Here is a 17,108-nt window from a genome sequence, read left to right as displayed (position 1 = left end):
GATTACTATGTTAATACAGTCCTAATTTTGTTCGGATACATAACAGTCATGAAAATTGATTCCTGGAGTTTCCACTGTGGCTCAGGAGGTTAAAAACCTGACATAGCATGAGGATACAGGTTAGATCCTTGGGTCACTCAGTGGGTTAAGGATCTGGCATTGTTGCAAGCTACAACACAGGTCACAGATGCGGCTTGGATCCCATGTTGCTGTAGCTGTAGTGTAGGCTCTGATTCCACCCCTGACCTGAGAAAATTCCATATGCCACAAGTATGGCCATAAAATAAATAAATACTCACAAAAATAGTAACAAAATAAAACTACTCCTTGGGGAAGTGGGAGGATTACCACATTTATTAGATTCAAATGTCCAATTTGCATCCAAAAAAAAAAAAAAACAAAACAAATGATTCCTATGTCTTACTCAGGCATACATTCTGATATCTAAGTAAATTATTTCATTCATATTGCTAATGACTGATTTAGACCTGAAGGACTGTGACAAAATTATTAAACAAAATGGAAGACTTCTAGGGGCTGCCTCAAAAGGATTCTGCTTTTAAAAACAAATACAGAAAGAGATAACCACTTTTGACACCAGTCTATAACCTCTATGGGTAATGCCTGGGGCCGTAATAGCCACCCTGTGATGATGGAAAACTAGTCTACAGACCAAGCTAACATATTGAAGATACCAGAGCTCAAAATATAACAAATTCTCAATGAGGTTTTAGAGAAGTTGAATTAACTCATTTTGAAGACTGCTATTACTGGATTTCTTCTTACAGGAAAGAGAAAAAAAAAGTACTTGTTGTTTTTGACAGGTTTAACTGATACTGTTTTATACTTTTGAAAAAAAAATAATTCCAGGTCTGGGGTACAGATGCCTGTTTTACCGGGGCCAAGATATTATGGATTCATAATCCCTCCAACAATCCCTTGTTAAACATAGAACCTCTATAATGAAGACAAGGCAAGGACCTGTCAGAGACACAAGAACATGTCATGTCAATCCTTCTAGGCTTCACTGGAGGACCTGCAGTAGTTTATCATAGCCTCTGTGCTGTGAGAACAGGAGGAAGCCCAGATCTACCATGGATTGTTGTTGTTGGACAGCAACTCTCAAGGACTCAGAGCACCACTGGTTCACCAATAAGGAGGTTTGCAGGGATCAGATAATGCAGTTTTGCTCCAAGTGTGCCTCATAATTAACCCACTGAAACCTCTAAGCCATCCTATGTTTATTCTATCATTTACCAAGTATGCATTTGGAAAAGATAACTGAGCGGCCATAAGAAGAGTGGGATGGACTGGGAATTTGGGGTTAATAGATGCAAACTATTGCCTTTGGAATGGATAAGCAATGGGATCCTGCTGTATAACACTGGAAACTGTGTCTGGTCACTTGTGATGGAGCATGATAATGTGAGAAAAAAGAATGTATACATGTATGTGTGACTGGGTCACCTTGCTGCGCAGTAGAAAATTTACAGAACACTGTAAACCAGCTATCATGGAAAAAATAAAAGTCATTATAAAAATGTCTTCCAAAACAAGAAAAAGAATCCTTTTACTATCCCATCATTTGTTTAGGAAGTAAGGGCTATTTTGGGAGGAACACCAACTAAAAGCCTCTGGGGCCATTTCTCTCTATCCAAACAGTTCCTGAAAATTAGAATTATTTCTCTGAGGAAATCCACCAATTAGTGTACCATCCAAGATCTTAAAAACATAGGATAGTGATTCCTAATTCATCCTCATTTTCCAGTTTGGCCAGCAGAGAAATGAGTAGATGGTGAAGAAGGATATTGGATTAGAATATGTTTCATTGATTAGGGATTTCTATTCCAATTCTGAATGCTGTTCCCTTCCTTGAGCCATAATTTTGACCTCTGGATCACAGTATATAAATATTAATCTAATAAATACTTTGCTTTTCTACAGCTTTAGAAAAGACCAGGATATTTTTTTTTATCTGGTCGTATGAGCCCAATTTCACCACCTTCTTTTATCGTTATATTAGTCTCCCAATGCTATGCCACAAAATAGTAACTGGGGTCCTTAGTTATATAACCATTCCACAGGCTACATGCTGTTCCATTATTTGATGACACATCGCTAGGACCAAAATAGCAAGGAAAAGCTATCCTGGATATCTCAGTATAATAAATTTTTGTTTGTACAAAATACTGGTACATGAACTTTCAGTGAAGTGTCTAGGGATTCAATAACCTTGGCCTCAGTAGGATAATACATTTGAAAGTAAAGGATACCTGTGCCTCCTGTCAATAGCTAAGAGGCACAATACTTGAGCTTTATGTTTTGAATGCAATAACAACCATATTTTTTTTACAATGCTCAGTTACCTGAAAGGATGTTACTTTTGATAAGACTCAACAAAAGAAAGCTCTCTAATGTGTGAAGGTAGCAGTGCAAGAATCTCTGCTACTAAGCAGGTATGATAGTATACATAGTGTCTTTGGTGTATTGGGACAGACTATGCAGAATGGGACAAGACTACCAACTGAGAATCTCACTAGAGAACACTGGGCTTTTGGACAAATCCATGCCTTCTTCAGCACATAGCTTATCTCCTTTTGACAAACAGTTTTTTTTCTGTATTTAAATTTGATAAAAATCTGACACAGGTAGTCCTGTAACTTTAGAAAAATGCATATTGTCTCATCTATTTACTCCAAAGTTCAGAGTGACTAATACAAGACTCTATTATGTTGCAGAAATAAAATCAGCTGAAACAATTGTTTAAGCAAACTGTACACACGTTCAGTATATATACGTTCAATACCACTCTCCTACCATGGTGTAATCTCTTCTTCAATACTCAGTTCTGATCTCATGGAGAATAGTCAATGGCCAGTTAGGTAGCAGGAAAGAAACAGAGCTGGCTTTGCAGTAAGTGCTGAATGATATTTTAGGACCAGCTAGAAATCACTGCTGCAGAATTGCACTCCCTTTCCAGTGACCCTTGAAAGACTATGCAAGAGGCTAATCCTTTTGGTATAAGGAACATTAAGCAGTATCTCTTATGGTTCACATCTTCCTGGAAAGAGTGATGGCTTTAAGTAAAAATCTACACTTTCTCATGAATACATGGTTTGGACAGATATTTGAGAGGGAGGAAAAACAAGACTTAAGGATTAGTAACAAGACAGTTTAGTGAAGAAGGATATAGAAGGACTTCCTGTAATAGCCCCAGAATACATGAATGTGTATGTTCTATCTGAATGCTAGCTCTTTTTAGGATAATTTTAATATGCTTAAAGAGTGAGAAGAAAACAAACAAACAAAAAACCTTCATCAGGTAGAGAAGATAATCTTCTCAGTGTTTGTCAGTCACCTTCATTCTTTCCTCTGTGTTGGGTCTGCTGAATGGGCTCATTCACCATATGATCACAGAGGCAATATAGGTCATGCAGTCCTTCAATAACTTGAACTGTTTCTCACAAAGCTCACCTCACTGTTGCCATTGATGAATGCCAGATTTGCCAATAGTAGGTAGCAGTATTCAGAGTATACACCAGATAGATAAATTAGTTACCCAGCATCAGCGATCTGGGACTTTTTTTGCCACTTGATAGAAAGAGAAAAAAATGCCTATAGTTTGCGGGGTCATTTAACCTATCAAGGGGAATTCACACTGGTTCTCTTCAATGGTAAAAAAAATAATGCCAATAAAACCCAAGTGATTCTGTAGGGTGTTCTTTCACACGCTGTAGACTTCTACTTACTAGCTATTTGAATTGGCCAAGTCATATAAACTTTGTCTAAAACTAGCTTCCTCAACTGTAAAATAAGGTAGAGGAACTTATCTATGGTTCAGAGTTGTTCTGAGAAGATAAATGACAAAACATGTAAGGCATTTAAAACAGTTAACTGAGAGGTAGTAAACACTATGTAAGTAATAGCTAAATAAAGTACTAGAAAACTATCATATCTAAAGGTCCAAACTTAATGGGAAACTGTGATAAGTGATTGTGAAACCTCTTTCAGGATTAAATATTTGGGCCACACCAGTTACTAAAAAGCTTCAACCATGAATGGCGTTTAGCTGATGATAAAACATCAATAGCAAGTGGTGGGAAAAATTAATAAGCACCAACTGTCTCCCCATAATCAGCTACAGAAATGAATTCTATAGTAACTTTATCCATATTCTTTTCCCTACAATGTTATGAGTGTAATGTTAAATCCTGACTTGTTTTCTTTTACTTTCCTACATGTCTATCTTAGTTTTCTGGATTAAGTGTGTGGGTACGGATACCAATATAGATAATGGTAAAGGTATACATCTTAGGTTTAAACAATCTGATTTCTTGTAAATTTTGATCAACTCCAAAAAGACCCAGTTTCATAGAAAATTTAATCAAGGCAGATCCGAAAATGTCAAAGATCTGCACAGTGTCAGCAACACGAGAAGAGGGAGAATGATACCAGGGTTGCATCCTAACAAGACTGGAGTGGCTTTGGCAGTGTGGTTCCCTGCCATTGCTGCCTATTTTCAGAAGCCTCAATCTTGAACTTTTCAATATTCTTTCTTCTGCTGCTGGCTATCAAGAAATATAAATATACACATATACCAACACAAGGAGAATACAAGTGTATATTTCTAGAAAATTGTTAAAAGCTCTATATTCAAATACTAATAGTGGCTAACTCAAGGTGACAGTATTTTGTGATTGATCTTCATTATTTTTTTATTTAATTTTCAGAAGCATACATTCACATTGAGGCAAACAAAAACACAAAATATGCCCAATTTTTACATTTACTTCAAAAAGTAATTTTTTCCCCTAGAAGAACTTTTTCCTTTTGTCTACAAGTTTAACTTTTTCAGAGGAAATAAAACAACAAAGTAGCAGTAGCAGTTTAATAAATATAAATCACCTGACAAAGCATGCCTGATTTTATTTCTGCATCAAAAGTTAAGTCACTTCATTGAAGGGGAGAGACAAAAAAATGAAATTATGAGATTTTAAGTATTAGGGAAAATTCCTGTGAATTGGAAAAAGAGATAAGAAAAACACAGTGGAAGATAAAATACTTTTAATTTATATTTATTCCAATTTGCATCTGCGAAATATATAAGGAGATAAATTTAAATTCAGCAGGTCCTGGGAACTGCAGTCTTCTCTGATAAAGAAGGAAACTAAGCTATGAGTGGCAGTGAATGGAGGGCCCCAGAGCTGGACCTTAAATGACATGCTTCTGGCAGCAAGTGTTTATGATGGGAGCTGCAGCTATGACAAATTTAGAGAAGGTACCTCAGTACATCAAAAGGTGTTTTTGTGTGTTTTTCTTGTTAAATTTCAACTAAATATATTTATTAATATTTACTAGAGACAACCAAATTATTTTGCTTTTCAGGCATTGTACTAAGAGTTAGGAGGGTAGGTAGACATAGTTGTAATGGAGTTAATAGGAATGATTAAGATGCACAGTGTGAGTACATAAGCTTTGAATCTGCTGAGAAGTGTTGAAACACTATACACTTAAGAAACACTGAGGGAGTTCCCATAGTGGCTCAGCAGAAATGAATCTGACTAGTATCCCTGAGGACGCAGGTTCGATCCCTTGCATCCCTCACTGGGTCAAGGATCTGGCGTTGCTGTGAGCTGTGGTGTAGGTCACAGACACAGCTTAGCTCTAAGTAGTTGTGGCTGTGGTGTAGGCCAGCAGCTACAGCTCCTATTTGACCCCTAGCCTGGGAACGTGCATATGCCGCAGACGCAGCCCTAAAAATACAGAAAAAAGAAGCACTGAATCTTGGGTTTAAACATTAGTTACTCCTCTCTTCTCTTACTAGCTATGGAACTTGTGCTAGTGAGTATTTCATCACTGTACTCTCAGTTCCTGAAGCTAAAATGAACAAAATAAATACGTATCTCTGAGTTAAGCAGTAAATGAGATAAACCATTAAGAGTCTGTATCGCAGTTCCTGGCACAAAGTAGGTGCCTTATTAGTTTTAGCTATTATTTTTAAATAATGCTGAGACTATTAGAATATGTGTTAGACCATGGACTCAGTGATTGGAATGGCCCTTTCAAAGTATATCTTTTTCACCCCCAACTCCACCACTAAATAAAGAAGTAGGGACTGGGAAACAGTAAGTCCTTACTTAAGGTCCCATAGAATTTTAGTGGCAAAAATTAGGAATGGAATCTAATTTTCATGAGGCTTGAGTCTTTTCTCTATCTGGTGTGTCTCCCTGCTTCTCATATATACACATAAACACATATTCTATACATATTTGCCTAAAGGATATGCATGCACCTTAGTTTACCTGTTAACATAAATATTTAGAATACATTTATGCAATCTAAATAGAAGTATGTTGCACTTTTTTAACATTTGTTAGTGACTTAAATATGTTGGAGAATACATATAAGTACTCATGCTAAAAACATTTCATGCTTTATATTTGCTCAGACAAGGAACTGAGACAAATATTTAATATGTTTACGAAAGACTATGACTGTTTAATAATAGAAAAAATTGTTTATTTTCCCTCTAAAATAGCTAAGGGAAGCTATTTTTAGATGAACATATACATATTTATACACCCATGTATATTTTCAATCACAAATGAAAATAAAGCAGGATTTTGAGAGAGGTTATTCTTAAGAATTTTGAGTTAGAAGACTTTTTATATAATCTTTATTTTTTTTTATTTTTTATTTTTTTGCAACAACACACCTATGGTTGTCTGTTTGGAGTAATTTTAAATGCCAATAGTTCTAAGTGTGGAAAATCAGAGTTTAAAATCAAAGAAAACAGAGCACTTTTTCTATGTATGCAAACAAAGAAGCAAAAGTCTAATAAGGTGCTGTGTAGAAACACTAAAGGATGATTTGCTTCATTTCAGTCTTTGTAAGAAGGGAATTAAATCCAAGTTAAGATTGATAGCTATTAGCCAACACCCTTAATTCAACAGGTTTGAAGGGATGGATGTGGGGAGGGAAGAAGGGAGAAGACAAGGAGGAAGGAGGGAGGAAAGAAGGAAAAGAGATTTAGGAACAAAAAAAACAAGCTAGACATCAGTATTAATTTTAAAATAGTATAGTTGTTATTATCTCATATTCCATTTGAAGGAAACTATCTTTTTAAGTAACACACCAACTAAAAGCTAACCAACAGTTGAAAAAAATCTTTTTTTTTTTTTTTTTCAGATCATCTTATCCACTGTATCTAGAGCAGTGTTCATATTTGGAATGCTTCACATACCAGGAGGTGTGTAGGTCAATCTACGTGATGTTAAGTAAACTTCTACTTTCTACTTAAGTATCTTATCTGCTCCTTATTCTATACTTTTATGCACGTTTCATATGGAAGAAAATATATTAGAACAGTAGTACTTGAGAAGTCCTAGAAAGAAGTAAAATTATATTTCAAGGGTATGTACATGAAATTTTAAATGACACTGTATGTGATCAAAGTTATTCAGAGATCACTAGTCTAAACTGCCAAGAAGGGGTTAGCAAATTTCAACCAGTAGGCCAATTTTGTCTAAGATTTTTGTTGTTGTTGTTAAACAGAGTTTTATTGGAACATAGCCATACTTACACACGCTGTCTCTAAACGCTTTTGCACTATCATGAAAGCATTAACTGGTTGCCACAGAAATCTTAAGGCTTACTGAGCATACATTTACTTTTTCTTCTGGCCACTTACAGAAAATTTTACAGTCCTCCTGAGCAAATTTAATTGCAAGAATTCAGGTCAAAGATGCTTGTGGGCAAGGAGAGAATCTTAGTATCTCTTAGAGACATGATTTCCAGAGTTTATAAATAGTTGTTGCATCTTAGAATTTTCTCAGCTAACAGGAAAAAGGTGCCAGTGTATCACTTTTTTTAAACCAATGCTAAGTAAATTTTACATCTCTTTCCCCAAATCAGGCCTTTCTCCAACTGTTAAAGAAGGCACAAAACCTTGGCAAAGGTACTTACACAATCTAAGCCTAGGTCTATGAGTGTGTGTGTGTATGTGTGTGTGTGTGTATAGGTTTACACACACACACACATATATACACATACATATGTGCACACACACAAAATTAAGTACTGTAATATCTTATGTGATCCTGCAAAATAGTCATGCCAGCATGTACTCCATGTTTGGGAACTGAGCCCCCCTCAGTAAAATGGTAATTGCTTCTTTTATGTATTGATTGATTGATTTTTTTTTTAATTTTACTTTTTTTTTTTTTTTAGGGCAGCACTTTTGGCATATGGATATTCCCAGGCTAGGGTTGAATTGAAGCTGCAGCTGCCGGCCTCCACCAGCCACACCAACATGGATCTGAGCCATGTCTGCAAATTGCACTATAGCTCATGGCAACACCAGATTCTTAACCCACCAAGCGAGGCTAGAGATCAAACTCACATCCTCATAGATACTAGTCACGTTCATTACTGCTAAGCCACAACAGGAACTCCTTTTCTTACATATTTTGATAGGAAATATCTCAGATAGGTTTGGCTCTATAAAGCAACACCAATACATCAGTATTTATCAATCTTTTTTTTAATATTTATTGAAGAAACTCATTTTTTGTTTGTTTGTTTTGCTTAAACAGCCGCACTCACAGCATACGGAAATTCCCAGGCTGGGATTGAACTCCCAAGCCTCTGCAGAGACCCATAGCGCTGCAGTTTGATTCTTAACCCACTGCGCCACAGGGGCAACTCCCAGTATTTATCAATCTATGACCACATACACACACAAAAAAAAATTTGTGCCATTTATATATCTAAAAAAATCAATAAATGTATAAATACCTATAAATTACTAATTAAATAACATTGAGAGTAGAAATATGAATAAAGGTATAAACAAACTGGCTGTGTTTCATGGGTATTAAGTGACTGATGGACATTAGCCAGGGTTTCAGCAGCAGTCTCACTATTAGACCATGATGACTGGACCCAAATAGTGGGCTTTAGATCCAAATTAAGAAAGAGCTTTAACGCATTTCCTAGTTTTGATTTGGATGTCTTCAAATTTGAGTGTTCAGGTGTCAAAAGCTTCATTTTATCCATGTCTACTTAATTCTTTGAAAATTGTGAATTCTGTCCATCAGAAAATATGTTCTTAATTGGAGGACCCTGGATTTCTCTTTATAGTTCTAATATCCAGCTGAGTACCTAGAAAACATTAGGTTCTTAATAACTATTTATAGGACAAATGAAAAATAAAAGGAAGTGATATTATTTGATAATTGGAAGGAATAAGTGAAAATAAAGGGAATCCCTCTCATAACTATAACTCATTAATAGAATTAATAGTTATATTGCATTATTTTGTCTAATATTTATCTTTTAATTTTAAATGTCATATACATAAAAATAAATCTATAATTTACTTAAAATACAAATTCCTGATGGAGAAATCTAGCATTTTTTATAAAACTCAAACCTATCCCTGAATTGAATACCTGAGATGTTCAAGGCTAAAAAAATAAAGTTTCAGAATTTGAGGCATTTATTTAAAAAAACAAAGTAAATGAACCAGGCTTGTTAGCATAGAAAATCTATAGTGCAGGTATCATGCTATAGCTAAAATATAATTACATGTTGTTAATTTTAAGTACATTATTTAATAATCCATTAAAATGTTTTATTTTCCCATCTATAGCTATAAATGGTGACACTGGCTATTCTCTTTATCACACTGTAGTATTTCTAAAGAGAAAAGAAATACGTATTACTAATTATCTGCCTTTTTTCTTTTTTGGCTGCGCCCATGACATGTGAACATTCCTAGGCCAGAGATCAGAGCCGTTCCACAGCAGTGACCCAAGCTGCTGCAGGACAGCACAAGACCCTTAATCCACTACACCACGAGAGAACTCCTCTTATCTGCCATTTCCAACCATCTTGTTCATAAGAAAATTTAGTGGCAGATCCATCCCCAGATGTGGAGGAAAGGACCAGTGGGTAGAAGGGGCTTTCCATCCTACAGAGTGTCCACCTTAGGAAAAATTATAGAATCCCATGAGTATGTGCAGGTGAGAGAGAAATTTTAAGTTAAATTTGGGCTATTTTCAATACCCAAAGACGACTTCTAACAGGGATCAAGGGTCCAAATGGAAGGGTCCTGCAGTTAGTGAGAATATTCAAAGACATGTCCTGTTTTCTACAATATGTTGGATTGACTCAGGTCAAGAAATGAACTTGAGGTAAAAGACAAAATCTTTGAGTGGTTGGTAGAGAGTCTTCAATAAGAGGGTATAACTTATTTTTTGTTTTAATATCTAGACTTTTAGGAGTTTCTGTTGTGGCTCAGTTGTTAACGAATGCAACTAGTATCCATGAGGATGTGGGTTCGATCCCTGGCCTCACTCCGTGGGTTAAGGATCTGGTGTTACTGAGGGCTGCGGTGTAGGTCACAGATGCAGCTCCGATGCTGCGTTGCTGTGGCTGTGGTGTAGGATGGCAGCTACAACTCCGATTAGACCCCTATCCTGAGAACCTCCATATGCTGTGGGTCCATCCTTATAAGACAAAAACAAAAAACAAAAAACCCTAGACTTCTAAGCAAAGACAATGGAAGTTGTATAGCCAGTGTTATGCACTGGGTTGGCCAAGCAAACCTGGAAGCATTTAGCAGAAGGCTGCAGTTAAGTAAGCAGACTGCTACCTATACAACTACTCACTACTCCACTTGTACAGGGGTAGGGTGTATCATATATTTCAAGCAAAGCAAGGGAGAGTGAGGCAGAAGCCACAGCTTGAGGATCTTCAGCACCAGTAACTGGGAGAAACAAAGGCTACCAGAAAATTAATCTACATATCTCTTGAGGTCAAGAATACTTTCCGGCATTATATAAATTATGTAGCTAGGCACAGAAATTAACTTTATCTTTTTAATATTTTCTAGTTGGAAATTATCTTAGTGTTAAAGTGATGATAACACACATCCCCACCAGGCAAGGTATTTAGTTTCTTAATTTAACAACATTTTGGTCTCTAGACCTAAATAATCCCTAGATCACCAATCTTTACATAGGTGCTGCAGAGAGGGGTATTTTATGGTCTTGATATCCAGAAGCACTCACAATAAAAACTGTTCAATATCTTCTCCAATGGTTTAAGTTTACAGGAAGTTGACTGAAGGTTAAGGTAAAAAATCAGGCTCTAGATAAGTGTTTGAGCACGATGATATAGAAAATACACAGCTCTTCTCTCTTGAAACTTAATCTTTATAGAAATTGTCCCTAAAACTATACTAACTAAATGTGCTGCCATTTCAATGAAGGTTTTATAAAATCATTCCAGGTAATTTGACTCATTAGAGTAAAATAATTTGAAAAGCTAGGCTATCTGGGTCTCAAAAAAAAAAAAAATAGTGTGCATAAGAGTTACCAAGAAAGTTTACAGATTTCTAGACTCCATGTCAAGGGGTTCACATTTCATATAGTTTGGAGATAAAGCTTGGAAACTTATTTTTAAACAAGCCACCTAGATCATTACTCTGCCAAACACCAAATAAACCAGAGATGAAATAAAAATGGAACTGAAAGGTCCTAACACTGACACTGTTTGGACAGCAGAAATGGAATATTGAGCATCAGAAGGAAGAGGATTTCCTTTTGATTGACTAAAAACTGCCAAAATCATCTTTGAAGGAAGCCATGTTTTGTGCCCACAGGAGAATTAAATAGAGTGAGAGGTTATGATAAAGCTTTTATCTTGGAAAAAACTGATGGAGTGACAGTGCTGTGATGTGTGAAACTAGCAGAGAAAATATCATGTCATAAAATATAAAATTGCCCAAGTAGGCCAGGAAAAAATATCATATCCAGACATACAAGTAATCAGGTTACTTCTCTAAAGAGTTTTGGTTTTAAAATATTAAATTGCCCCCTCCCCAAAAAATTACCTTTAAGTTAGCTCAGAGGAGAAATAATAAAAACTAAATGCAATCTTAAACATCCTTTTGAAATAGTTAAAATTAAGATCTAATTTTCTCTGTCCTCATGCATGATTAAAAATGAATAAATGAAAAGACAAAACCCCATTTGACTCTTTATTCCAAAAGTGATTACTTCATCATTCTCACTGCAGTGGGACACATATGCCATCCACAACAAATCACTAATGTGTCTATGAAATTTTGCAAATAAATACAATGTATTTTTACTTGTGAGTACCATCTGCAGGATTTCAAGCATGCAAAATATTTTGATGCTTCAGGGGATTTTATATAATTGATGCTATATTTTTCTGAGAATGCTTCAAATGACTGATTATGAAAGATCTGCCCAGTTTTACTTACATTAACTCTTGAAAATAATATCCCCATTCTCTCACATCATTTTGTACAGTCAACTCACTTCTCTAGTACCCATGTGACCTCCCACCAAATCCCTGCCACTTTATAGGAAAAGAGAACAAACCCTACAAATGATCTAGGTAATAGATTAGGATTTCCTCTACAATTATTTGGCTATTTCTCATTAACCATTAAAATAAAAACATGTAACAGGCTCCCTTCACAAAGTAGCTGGATACTCTGTCATCACCACTATTCCTTTCTTTCTGTTGTCTTGAAAGCTTTCCAGGTAAGACCAAATCTGCTTGCCAGGCAGTTGATCTTGAATAGGAACCCTCCTCATCATCCCAGACTTACCAGAACTTTCTGGTCCTTGGGAAGTTACCTTGGAGCATTCAAAAGAGAGTTTGCGGGGCTGTCTGTGGAGCTGAGGGCTCAGGCTGGGAAATGAAACTGCTTTGCCTTTTCACTGAACCAGCTGAGATACCTGCCTGTAGGTGATGCACATCACACTTCTTAAAAGAGGCAGCTCCACGTGATGAAGCTACATCCTGCAAGAGCAGCCCCCAGCAAGAGGTGCCAGAAAACGAGAATCACACAAGGGTAGCAGTAGCCCACGTGGTTCACAATCAGCATTGAGGATTTTTCTCATATGGAAGGACTTGCGAACAAATCAGATGAGCTGGGATGCCAAATTGAGAGCAGTGGGAAGGGGGCAGGGACTTGAAAAGGGCCTCTGATAAACTATGCCCCACTTAACAGTCTTCTATTTTTATTCTGATCTTATGAGTTAACCCATGAATTTTACAGTATAATTTTCAGAAGCAATAACTTCAGAGCCTAAGATTCTTTTGTGCCTCTTCTCTCAAGCTCATTTATAGCATTACATTTAGTAGCCAAATTCATTAACTCCCTTTCTTGCCTTGGGTTGTAAATGACTACAGAGACCTATGAACACTACACCATATGCTCCCTGAGGGCCTCAAATGCATTTCAAAAAGTGAATCCAAATTTATATAAGATGTGATGGTAAATGCTCAGATGTATACATAACAAATAGAGATGCAACTTGTCACATTAGTAAGCACTTATACAGTTTATCTCATTTCATCATAACAGCTACTCAAGAGGTATTTGATGAGAAGATGAGGAGGCTTAGAGAAGCAAGTATGACACATACCCTCAAAGTGGGTAGATCCAGTCTTTGAAACATGACAATATGACCCCAGTGGCTATGGGCCTTAACCAGTATTTCTGTTTATTCGGTAATGTATGTTAAAGATAAGAAAATCTATCACAAAAAAAAGGTAATGTATTAAATAAGTATATCCTCATATTTTTATTTATTTCAATAGAAGAATGTTTTTTCAAAATGGTGCTCCTGTGGACAGAAGTAGTATTTGCATACCCTTATTTCTCTTACTTGTAAGAAAAAAAAGTTTTAGCGATTTGATCTTCAGGGTTTCCAAGTGCTAAAGACAAATCAATTGCCTTGATAACCTACTCAATGTCTCTGAAAATCAACTAATAAAAAAATGCACATGTTGGTAAATGCCACTCAACTATCAGGGAATTCAAGATATTTTCTAAATTGAGGCAAAGAAATGTCTGAGCACATCCAAACACCAGGATGTGTTTGTATATTTGGAGGGTAGTCACCTAAGGAGGGGGTTTATTAATAAACTTTCTAGAAAAATTGCAATAGAGGAAGCATCTGTGTTTATTAGGGAAATCTTTCCCATGAACTACTCTGTGACTATCATCTGAACCCCCCAATATCAACATATACTGTTACAACCCACACCAGCTAGTTTCCTAAGGAGAGATTCAGAAGAAAAACATACACTCAGATTAAGATACAAAACATATAGAAAGAAATGAAACAACAAACCCAGGTACAGGATGAAAAAGAAAAAAAAATCAAATTTAAGGGGATAATGACTAACAGTGTTCACTTTCAAATATTTTTACACAAAACAGTTGGTTGATTTCATATATAGTGATGTGAAATTAGAACACAAAGTCAAGATATTTGTATCTTAAATTTATATATGAAAGTCTTGCTGTAATGCTATTATCTATCCTATTATTTTTAAAACAAAGATGATGAGGCAGGAAGGGAAAAGAATCTCCACCCATAACACAGTGAAATATTGTGACTCATTCTATATTTCAAGGAGAAGGACGTATGTCTCAGGTGCAATTGCTCAGCTCTTGACTTGCATTTTGATATTTTAGTTCAAGATCTTGAGAGGTTGGTATCCCAGTGAAATTATTGTCATAACAAGAGTCTTAGCTTCTCACTGTCAATACTGGCCAATACCATTGTCATAAAATAATTAGATCACAAAGTTTGTGAGCTATTTATATCTACCTTAAATGTTATTAGGTTGACAAATTAAGTTCCATAGAGTTTTTAAAATTGATATTCAACTTGGAAATTTCCATTACTGATTAAGTGAGAGAGACTCTAACTTTTCTCATCCACGGGGCATTGGACAGAGACCAGAGCAACATAGTGAGGGAAAATGGATGCATTTTAAACTTCTCAGAGACAGAATACTAAGGCCAAGTGACCTAAATGAAAAACAAAAACCAAAACATTCCCTACCTACATATGTTAAATTCACAGATAGAAGTAGAATAACCTTCATTAGGGAAGAATGGAAGAGGACAGTATATTTAAAACTGGAATTTTTCATCACTGTAGGCCAAGATACTGAAAGACAACTTTGATAGCTGCCCTTCTCTTCAAAGAGGATGCCACAGAAGCATAAAGGGGTACACAACAAGGACAAATGGCAGTAGTACACAAAGACAATCCTGAGAAAAAGAAAAAAAAATTGAGAATAGATTTTTCTTTCCTTCTAGAACATATCCTTAGTGGAAAGAAATTAAAATTTAAAATCAGAAATCTCCTATCATATACAGTGTTAAATACAAATACACTTAATTGTATAAAAACTTAACATTCTCTCATATAGATTTGATAATGTTCATGTAATCCTTTTGTTGTCTTCACACATTTCCAGGTTAAAAATCCTTTTCATGCACTTACAGTTGTCTATAACTTTTCAAAATAATTACCAATTTTTTGAGTATTTGCTCTTTACCAGACACAATGCAAAACACCAGACATTTATTCTTAATGATAATGTTATGGGGTAACTACTATTCTTTTCCTATTTTTCAGGTGATATGTCAAAAGTTTGGGGGAAGTTTAGTGATTTTCCTCATTACACGGGTAATGCATGAATCCTACCCCCTAAGTAAGACAGTAGCTAGTTGATGAAATGACAGACAAGGATTTAGTGCCCAGAATTGAGTACAATAAATACACAGCACCCTTATAGCCTTAAGTAGTCACTTTATATGGCCTTGTTATATGTGTTGCATAAGTGCATCACACATTATTCATGTGACATGTAATTTCCACATAGCCTCTGACACAGAAGACCTCTATAGGCAAATTTTTCTGTGGGAAGCCAGACAGTAAATATCTTAGGCTTTGCAGGCCAGACAGGCACTGCTGCAGCTACTCACCTCTCATTCTATTACAAAAGGAGTCAATGATATCACAGAAATGAATGAGCATGGCTGTGTTCCAATAACATTTTATTTATAGACATTGAATTTTGAATTTTCAAGTATTCACATGGCATGAAATAATCTTGTTATTTCAACTATTTAAAAATGTAGGGGAAAAAAAAAAAAAAAAACTAGAGTCCTGAGACCATACCAAAAAAGAGATAGTGGATCCAATTTGGCGCACAGGCCATAGTTGACAGACCCTCTGCTCTACAGTGTCTAAAATTCATGTCAATAATGGTTTAGACACTTGAATATTCATAAAACCTGGTATAACTCTATTATACTATTTATATCCAAGTTAAGTGTTAATTTAACAATGGTCCATCTTTTTAATGCACTATTCAGTTTTGAAGTTATGCAATTAACTAAGCACATAAAACACCAGTGATTCCCCGGTTACGAAACAAACAACAAAGTATAAAGCTTGCCTGGTCATTGACACTAAGTGGTGTTTTCCGCATTAGAATTTAAACAAAGAATTTCTGGAATCAAAGAAACAGCATTAGGATGTTCTTGTGCATTTGACAGAATCAGAATCTGGAAATTTTTATTCTAACAAATCTTGAAAAACTTATCAAGGAAAGAGCTTCCTAGAATCCTATAAAATAAAACATATAGTCTTTTCTCAGAATCATTTTACTGGTACTTATAAAAACTATCGTAAATAATTTTTGTCTGTCTTATTTATATTTTCACAATAATTATTTTAAGAAATGATATGTCTACCACATTTCACTCATTTTTGGTCACTTGTATAATTAAAATAAATAGGTTATATGAATTATGATCTAATTTCCAAAAATATCCTTTACAACTTCTGTAAAGTTAATACCTCCAGAAAAACAGTAAGAATGATTATCTGACCTGTTGCCTACTATGACAGATCAAACAGAAAGTGTTCTTGCCTGTCATTGTACTTTTGCTGTATCTACGGATGATACTCAAGAAGTCCTAGAGGCTGTCACTGCTATCAACTTTCTTTTCCTCTAACAATTCTACTATTAAATTGAGGATTTGAGGGCTCTTTTGCATTAATCATTAAAATTACTGGAAGGAACAAGTGTATTTCTTCTTTTTGCTCATTTAATCAAGCAAAATGAAAAAAAATCTAAGAATAAAATTATATTTGCCATATTTTCCCATTGCTAATGACTTCTTCATAGGCATTTAACTGATTCAAGGTTGAGTGGTCCTCATCTTAAGACTGTGACCATACACGCCATGA

General features: G+C 35.5%; 1 protein-coding gene across 6 annotated transcripts in view; it reads right to left on the bottom strand.

The window, feature by feature from the left end:
* The window catches only part of PTPRD (protein tyrosine phosphatase, receptor type D), a 2,180,605-nt gene that overhangs the window by 1,464,851 nt on the left and 698,646 nt on the right, over positions 1-17,108 (bottom strand). The gene's annotated exons all lie outside the window — the stretch shown is intronic.

Source organism: Sus scrofa, chromosome 1 (assembly GCF_000003025.6).
Source record: "Sus scrofa isolate TJ Tabasco breed Duroc chromosome 1, Sscrofa11.1, whole genome shotgun sequence".
In the NCBI taxonomy this organism is placed as follows: Eukaryota; Metazoa; Chordata; class Mammalia; order Artiodactyla; family Suidae; genus Sus; species Sus scrofa.
This window is presented reverse-complemented; position numbering and strand designations above follow the sequence as displayed.